Here is a 9,628-nt window from a genome sequence, read left to right as displayed (position 1 = left end):
CCTACTTTTTTTTTTTAAATCCTGCCTCCTCTAAAAAGACACCTGTCTCTTGTTGTGCAAAGCACTTTGAGCTGCATTGTATGTCATGAAAGGTGCTAAATAAATAAAGTTAAGTATAAGGAAAATTCTGCTGCACATTTCATTTCATGTATTTAATCAAATAGTCAGTGGAACAGAAATAAACAAATTCCATTCATATCCGAGTAATAACAGAACAATATAATAAAATATAATAAATGTCGTTTGCCCTTTCCATTGCTTTTAAGACACACGTGATGGCATTCTGGTACTCCCCCAATAGTTTGCAATGGCCATTAGTAGGCTATAATATTTAATTTAATCTGTAGGAGTCAGTGTGAACATTAAGGTTATCTTTTTGATCTTCAACGATCCAACAAATAAAATGTGAGTGTACAACAACAATATAGAATAGGGTGTATATCACAAATTGGTACATCACTTCAATCAAAAGTTTAAAACTGCATCACTAACATGATGGCTAAGGCTAACTTAGCTCTAACTTTAAGCTAATGTTTACTAGTTTACTATTTTTTTAATTATTAATTATTAGTTTAGAAATGATCTTTCACATACCTGTAAAGTGCTATCTTGGATTTCGATCGATTCACGCAGTTGATAGCAACGCAACCAGTCATTTTCGCATTGATTGATCGATGACTATCTTCTCAAGTGAGTTTGGTGGAAAGGCCGAAATGTTTGCATGATCATCTGTTTATAGAGAATGGATCCATCCGCCACTCTCACTGCTAGTTCCATGTGCGCATCGTCGGCTCATCGAAATCGAAAAGGTACATTTTAAAGTTTCTTATGAGTTTTGCATGAAATATATTTCTTAATAGAAATCTATAATGTTAAATAATGTAAAACATTACAGCTCTCCAGAAATATTAAAGTATGCTACCATTGGATGTCTACAGTGGATGTTTGCTAGGTACCTTAATCCTTTTTTCTTATATTTATATTGTAGCTATTGCAAATCAAATGGAAAAGACAAGGGCTGGAGTACCAGGGCAACCCCCTATTAAAAGTAAGTATTTAGCTTGACTTAGGAGAATATATTCACAGAACATCATTTTGTATTGTCTGTGTGTCCCCTAATAGGACAAATTATTAGAATGACATGTTTACTGAATTCATACAAATACTGCATATGACATAAGCTAATGACTGTATGAATAGGATATATTAAGCTATATTGTTCTATAAATAAACAGTCCCCTCACTCTGTATTTACATGTATAGTAATCTGTGTTTTGTAATCTTTAGGGCCAGAAGTGTGGATTATCGGGGACAGCTACGTCCGCCGTGGAGAGGAGAGAGCCAGGGAAACCTGTGGCCCCCACCTTGGCCTAGAGGTCAGGGTCAGTTGGTTTGGCTGGGGCGGGCTGAGATGGAAGACCCTCATCCCTTTCTTCCTGCAGTCCCTGAGAGGAAGAACAGCCCTGGATGTCCTGCTCATCCACTGTGGGCGGCAACGACCTCGGACGCCTGGAGGGAGTTGAGGTTGTTGCCGCAATGAAGCAGGACCTGCAGTACCTCCACCGGCAGTTCCCAGCAATGCAGATCGTCTACTCTAACATCAACGAGAGACGCCGGTGGAGGGCTGACCATCCGGGGAAGCTAAATCACCCTAGAAAATGGGTGAACAGTGTGATGAACGCATTTGTTAGTGTAGAGCTAGGAGGCAACAGCGTAGAGCATCATGGAATAAGGTTTAACTGCTGTGGTTTATACTTAAAAGACAAGGTTCATTTCACCAATAAGGGAAATTAATTTTCTTTAAAAAGCATTTCACAGTCTCTTGAAGCGATAATCCAGAGTGGGTGAGACTGACACTTTTAGGGCCAATGCCTTCAGCCTTCTCCACTCTGAATTGTAATTTCAACAGTTTTCAATACTGTAAAATATAATCCAGGTCCTTAATCTTTATTCGATGATGCACTTCTCTGCGTATTTGATAAATCAGTAATTATAACCTTTTTGGTAATCATTTGTGTTTATCACACTGTTCATTAATTTCACTGTTCTTCCTCTCATTCCTTTCCTTACTTCTTCTTTACCTGTCTTTTTCCCCTTCCATTCTTCTGCCCCAGCCAAACAGCCAAAAAAATTGAAAAGAAAGTGTTTTGTTAAAATTTGGGGTGGGGGGGTCTTGTAATAAAAGCTTTTCTTATTGTAACACTTGGTTCAAATCCTATTTCTTACACATGCAGCCATTTGGACACCATTCTATGATAGCTGATAACCAAGGTACACACTGTAATACTATAATCAAGAGGACATACAGGCAGTTCAAATAAAAAGAGATAGAACTTTATTGATCTGGAAACTTCATAAATATGTAAGATTGCTCCATATAATACCATAGTAACATAGTAAACGTATGTAGGCCTAGAAAAATACAGTTCAATGTTATTGCTTAAGAAACAGATTCCTTCCAACTAACTATTTACGAAAAATGCAATCAATAATTTATATAAAAGTAAATGTTTACATATCGACCAGCAACGAAGTTGGAGTAGCCTACCCAAATAATGAATTGTAATACACCAACATTGTTAACTGTCATAGCTAACCCTAACTCTGTCATACATAGCTAAACAAGCAAATGAAAATGAAATACCTACCAACGCAACTGTAATGTTAATATTAGACAATTAATATTACGAAAATTACGTAGGTCTCCCATAATCATTCAGGTAATCAATACGTCAGTGCCTGTTACAGCTATTTCAATGATATATGTGTTATATATCCATGTTCAACGCCATTCATGTTAAGTAAAAGGACAAATCTCGGACTTCGGAAGTTAATGGAGTTAATGGAAGTTAATTCAGAATTTAATTCCGATTATTAATTAATTTAATTCGGAAGTTAATGGAGCCGTGCACTTCAAAATAGGTCCATAGCACGGAGCCGTTTGTTTCAGTACGACTCCTTTCAGCTGCCCACCCAGCTTCCCCAGCGAGATAACGGCTAATAAAACGCTTGAGGTGGCGTTTTGAAAAGAAGAAACTTAATTTTTTTTAGGACATGGCATGAAGGTAATTATGAGCCTTTGATTGATATCCAGACATTTTTCGCGGAGACACATTCCTGTTCCCCACTTGTATTGGAGTGAACGGAGATATCTACTTCTGGGTCCCATGATTTGAGGGACCCGTCCACAGCCTGCTTAAACAGCTGCAATACCAGGCTTGGCCGCTGAGCACTGGTGGATTGCGGAAGTATGGAGAAGGGTCCAGCTGCAGGCTTGGGCGTTTCCGTCATGACACAAAAACGCCCATCGGGTGTTCCCGTCATGACACAAAAACGCCCATCAGGCGTTCCTGTAGCGTTTCATCGATCAATCAAGAAGAGGTGAGTTTCGCAAGGCATGCTGGGTATGCTACCCTTCCTTTTTTGGCGGTTTTACCTCGTAGTAACTTTCCAGAAAAACGAAAGGGTTATGATGAGAGATTATGTCAGTAAGTATGATATTGTTTATTTGACAACATTGGCTGTGAAGTATTCTCATTAAAATAAATACTTGTAGATATTGTAAATCACTGATTTAGCTGTGGTATTGTTGTATCCGAATTCGAATCCGATATAAATACTCGTGACAAGCATGGTTCGGTAGCAGTGAATGCTATGCTATCTCGTCCATAAACGTAGCATATACTAGCCAGAAATCAGCAACGTTTAAGACGGTTTGTAGGAAGAGGGTAAAGTTTGCAGCGAAGGCTTTGCCGATTATTTTACTGTGAGGTTAACATTACCAAAGTACATTGTTAAGTTGGATGTTAAGGTGTCAGCTTGCATGGTAAGAGACATGAAATCGGGGCCACGCTGCTTCCTTGTGGTGACACCATGGACATAATAAAGGATGGACCACAGACTGGAAAATGGCCGCCCATTCATTCCTATACAAACTGCTCAGTGGCGCCATGGACATAATAAAGGATGGACCACAGACTGGAAAATGGCCGCCCATTCATTCCTATACAAACTGCTCAGTGGCGCAGGGCAACATACAGGAGCGATTTGCTTCCGCGTTATGGGGCCAAGACACGTGACCTAGTCCATGACGTACCGGATGCAGAGATCTTCTTCTTCTAGTTTAGTGGAGGATCATAGTTTTTCCCCATATACCGCCACCTACCAAAGGGGGTCTCAAAGGATGCATACGCTTCAACTTGTGGCTCCAGCCCTACAGGAAATGACTCAGCAAGTGCTCCATCTCGTTGCACCTGCACCCAGCGGCTCGCTTGCAAGATTTTGGCCTGAAGTTCTTCCCAGACCTACACCCTAGCCATCCAACATGCATATCTTTTTTGTTTTATTTATTTCTTATTGCTTATGTTTATTTATTTATTTATTTTTTCCACAATGTCTTGCTTTTTAAAAAATGTATGATGACTATATGCTCTGTAAGGTGACCTTGGGTGTCTTGAAAGGCGCCTCTAAATTAAATGTATTATTATTATTATTATTATTATTATTATTATCTGAGAATCAGGCCTCTCTTTAATAAGGACAAAAAGTTATGAGAGAAATACACATGAACTTTTTGTTATCTCATAAGCGGCGTGGTGCCGGCTCCTTTTGACCTTTTGACCCCAGACTTCAAAAACGTGGCCACAGGCCAGCTGTGTCTACACACCTTAAGCCACAAATGTACACCTCCATCCCACAAAAAATGGGGACTAGAAACTAACCTCTGTCTTATCTACATTTAGTGTACTGTTGGAGGTCACGCCCCTTTTCCGGCCTTTTCGAGATAGCCAGGGATACTTAAATGTTTACACACATTTCTCGGGGCCCCGAGAACGACATATCCGAGATTTGGAGTTCTAGCCCTTAGAGAAAAAAAGTTTTCCCAAATGGACTGTCATTTGGACAAAGCCCCTCAGAAGTGTTGCCTGCAAGACCTAATGGTTCAGAATGTGGTGGAAAAACAGTTTTTGAGATAGGAAGGTCCTACCGCCCTGAAATTTGAATACCTTATTCTAGGGCCTAACTGGGACCCCCGCACCGAAACTTGGCCCGGTCGGACACCGAGGGCAGGAAGGGGAGGCCCTTCCTGCCTGAAACTTGGCCCAGTCGGACCCCGAGTGCAGGAAGGTGGGGCCTGGACTTTCATAATCTTCGCTTGGTGAATGTGAAGGATGTTTGGTCGGATGTTATGACGAAGAATCATAATGTGAATGGGAATATTCTATAAATGTCTTGATATCATCTTTCGTCTCAACACTTCTGCTGCAGCCGCTTAAAGTCTCACTCCGAGAACCTTAAAATATGAATCAATCCATTAGAAGTATGAAAATATCTTCCCGGTGGCGGAACGGGGCAAACAAGGTGTGCTTTGACATCTACGTTTCGAGGCGATTGCAACAGTGCCATGATCATATTTGAATATGTTTCGGGGTAGTAATTAGCTGTCGATTTTGGAGGCCTTTATCAATAATGACCAGCTATAGATTTGCTTCCCGAGATTTCTGACAAATTACATGTCATTTAGCATCTACACGTTAAGCTCAGTCCAATGAGATCAAGCTCGCCCTCTTGCTACACCGAGATCATGTCCTAGACCTAGGTTTACCATGTAAAATACATGTTACCACCCGCATGCTTGGTGTCATTGGACTCAGCTCAACGTGTAGATGCTAAATAACATGTCATTTGTCACAAATTTCTGTCGGGAAGCAAATTAATAGCTGCTCATTATTGATTAAGGCCTCCAATTTCGACAGCTAATTACTACCATTAAACATGTTAGAATATGCTCATGTGTGGAACCGTTGCAATCGCCTGGAAGCGTAGATGTTGAAGGACACCTTGTTCTCCCTCTTACGCCTCCGGGAAGATATTTACATACTTCTGATTGACTAATGAATTGATTCAGCTATTCCCCCAGAAGTCTGGGGTCAAAAGGTCAAAAGGAGCCGGCACCACGCCGCTTATGAGATAACAAAAGTGAATGTGTATTTCTCTCATAACTTTTTGTCATTATTAAAGAGAGGCCTGATTCTCAGATATGCATGTTGGATGGCTAGGGTGTAGGTCTGGGAAGAACTTCAGGCCAAAATCTTACAAGCGAGCCGCTGGGTGCAGGTGCAACGAGATGGAGCACTTGCTGAGTCATTTCCTGTAGGGCTGGAGCCACAGGTTGAAGCGTATGAGTCCTTTGAGACCCCCTTTGATAAAAGGGGTTCTCAAATGTTGACCCTCAGTCACCTATTGCATCATTTCCTTTAGGGATTCGGCCTCCTAATTGATCATTATAGTATAATTGAATGCCCTCTTTCATATATATGATACCTCCACCACTGGGACGTGGCAACAGTTCTCCAAATCCATATGGGGAGGGGGGAGGGATGCTTGTAGACAGTAGGGGTGTATACTCGACATAAATAGGAAGCAAACTCAGGAGAAGTAATGACATCTCACAAATATTTATTTAATCAATTGTTTCAAATGACCATGCCTCGTTAAATCAATGAGCTTGGTGTTTTGCTTTCCAAAATAGGTTATAGTAGAAGTCTAAACTGCAAAAAATAAAAACATCCAAGCTGCCTTTTAATGATACCTTGGAATATCTGCCTATTTTCTAACCATCGGACCCTAGTTTACGACAAAAACAACACAATGGACGGCAGCTCCTTTGCCGCGTGGTTTTTAGAGCCATGTAAGGATTAGAGGGGGCGGTCGATAGCAACCACCATAGCAACCATAACGGTCAAGTGACTGGATGCAGCCCCGTTGAAAGAAATTGAATACCACCCTACACACTCAGGATATTAATGATATTTAAATTATTATGACCATGAAGTCTTTATTTGCATGGGTTTACATTTCGTTCTGTGTAGCATGGAAAAATCGGAGAAACACTCCCATTCAGAATGCATTGGTTTACATTTCGTTCTTTGGAGCACGGTTATTTTTATATATTTATTTATTTTCAGTTTTTGAGGAGGTGCTTCAAAGATGCAAATGTTTCAGCAATAATCCAAAATCCAATGGCAAAACCCGTTGGCTTTTTGTCGAGGGAATCCAGGGCGACGCTCACTTCCGGGTTGGCCAACATACGTCATCCCTCCACCACTCTACTGTAAAAACACATGTTCAAGTTGAATGAGAATAATAATAATAATAATTCTGCCATAGTATTTATTTAAGGGGGGGGGGATACAAGTCTTTTGGCCATTCGTAGTGTTGATCAGCAGAGAAATAATTTGTCCGCAAAGACGGTGACGTCGCTTAGCAAAGGAAGACGCTGGGATAGACAAGTCACCGGACTACTACCCATGAACGGAGCGTTCCACGGCATTGAGAAGACCCGTGTAATAAAGGCCTATAATATTTCTGTTTATGGCATAGATTTCTCCTCAGATTAGGCCAATAAACCAATGGTAAAATAAAAATAAAAACGCTCGATCAGAGGCCCGGCCCGAGTATAGTGGTGGGAAATATCGGCCCGACCCGACCCGGCCCGCGTCGGGCTCGGGCTCGGGCTCGGGCAGAGAATCTAAACACTGACTGGAACTACTTAGCAGGTGTCTGTAGGGCTATATCAGGAGTTAATGCACGCACTGCAGCCAATTAGAATCAGAGTATTCCCCCAGACCGTGGTCTAAACAATATTATTCACGAGTTATAAACAACCCCTACACATCAATATTAATGATAACCCTGTGGAAATTGCCATAAGTGAGAGATACAATTTCGCACGTTGAGCACACAGTTGTGTGACTCGTTTATTTAGTAAGAGAGAAACAGGAAATCAAAACGTGCTGAAGGTAAACAAATCCCGCATGGGCTCTGACGTCATGAGACGCTCGTAATCCTTAAAAGGGACAGCGATCCCTGAACCACCAAGATAGTAAACGACATGCCTAACACAATTGAAAGAACAACACATAACAAAATACTGTAGGTGAATTATGTTACACTCACTACAACCCATTAAATACGGTATGATTTCTAGATGTCATGGCGACGTCCGCTCCTGACACTGGACTTGCGATCGAGGCATCGACGCGGACGTTCATTCACATAGCCAAAAACAAGAGAATAGATGGCTAGATAAAATAAACATCAAGACATACAATTCTAAAAAGAACAGATGAAGCAGCAACCTTTTTTCCTTTGCGGTTTGCCTACAGAGCAGCGCACCTGCATTTAATATATCCGTGTATTGTCACAATTTCTCAGTATCAAAGGTGAAAGTAGAAACGGGTGGCCAAAAGCTGTCGTATTGTTAGTTATCACAGACAATTTTAAGTAGAAACGGGTGGCCAAAAGCTGTCATTTGTTAGTTATCACAGACAATTTTCAACAATGAATGATCTGTACGGAGCTCCATAAGGCCTAAAAAAAAAATTTGATTGGTTCCGGTTTCCGACCGACCCTGTCAATTTATGTGCGACCCAAATTATTTTATGAGTTTTATAAAAAAAAAAATTTTTTTTTTTTTTTTTTTTTATGTGATTACGTTTTGGTACAGCACCTCTATAATTACGTTTTGGTACAGCACCTCTTCATTCTGTACAAGGATGAGCGAATTTTCTCTTTTTAAATGAAAACAACCTACCTATCATTCGCTGCCGCTGGAAAAAATAAAATAAAAAAATAAAATAAATTCCCTACCTACCCATGACCTCAACTGACAACCAACAGGAACCAAACTTTTTTTTTTTTTAGGCCTAAGGGACATTAGGGAGAACCTTAGTTTGGAAGTCATGCTTAGTGACACGACAAATAGCCTACTTCCAATTGAAATACAAAATTTAGAAAATAGGCCTACGTGTCCCTGATCACGTTTCAATAGATTAAATAACGTGACAGTGTCACGTATTTTCGTGAGACCATACCCGTACTTCCATGAGTATACTTAAAGGAAGTATACTATCCGCACTGTCTACTACGTTTTTTTTTCAGATGTGAGTGCTGTTCCAAATCGAGTACTCCGTGGTGCACTAACCGGAAATTACGATCATGTTTGCCGCCGTGGCTCCTCCCCCGCAATAAACATCCCGCTTTGAACGGTGAACTCTTTACGCCTAGCAGCTATAAAAACTATAAAAAATACAAAATGACTCTATTAATGCAGACTATGTGGGAAATGCGCCGACTTTGGCTCAGCCTGGCTCCACCAGAGAATGTCTAATATGAGGAGAATGGGCACTCGCGGGTTAGTTCCGGTTTTCTGGACTGGTTGCAGTAATAATCTCTGACCACGCGGGGCGCTCGTAGGCGAGTCCAGAATGAATGGGAGCCAACGGGGTTTTATCGTCAGAATCCACTTTTCTCACGATGTAATTTTTTGTCAAGTAATTTGAAAGTTGCTATCAAAAGGTGGGGCTAAGATAATAAACTCAGCTGAATATTGCATTTTTTAAGGTCACGTATCTGTTCTAAAAAGGCGTTAAAAACATGCGATGACGTCACACAGTCATACTGTCAGAGGTACTGCTTTACGGCAGTTTCTAAAGCACTTCCCTTTTCCCGCAACGATAACACCAGCTGTTGGAGGTAAGGCTTTTTTTCGCTTAATACCCCTTAGCCTACAGAGTTTTAGTGAGCTAATGTAAAAAAAAGAAATGCGCGAATGTTTTACATATGT

The 9,628-nt window shown here is 40.8% G+C and overlaps 1 long non-coding RNA gene across 1 annotated transcript; it reads left to right on the top strand.

Annotated features, from left to right (window-relative positions):
* The first annotated feature begins 771 nt into the window (after positions 1–771).
* Positions 772–1,363, top strand: LOC115560891 (uncharacterized). Its single transcript, XR_003979853.1, has 3 exons — positions 772–809; positions 989–1,048; positions 1,288–1,363. It is a non-coding gene; the product is annotated as an uncharacterized LOC115560891 (long non-coding RNA).
* The last annotated feature ends 8,265 nt before the right edge of the window (positions 1,364–9,628 follow it).

This window comes from Gadus morhua, chromosome 16, assembly GCF_902167405.1.
Source record: "Gadus morhua chromosome 16, gadMor3.0, whole genome shotgun sequence".
NCBI classification, from domain to species: domain Eukaryota; kingdom Metazoa; phylum Chordata; class Actinopteri; order Gadiformes; family Gadidae; genus Gadus; species Gadus morhua.
Note: the sequence above shows the minus strand (reverse complement) of the source record. Positions and strands in the feature narration are given on the sequence as shown.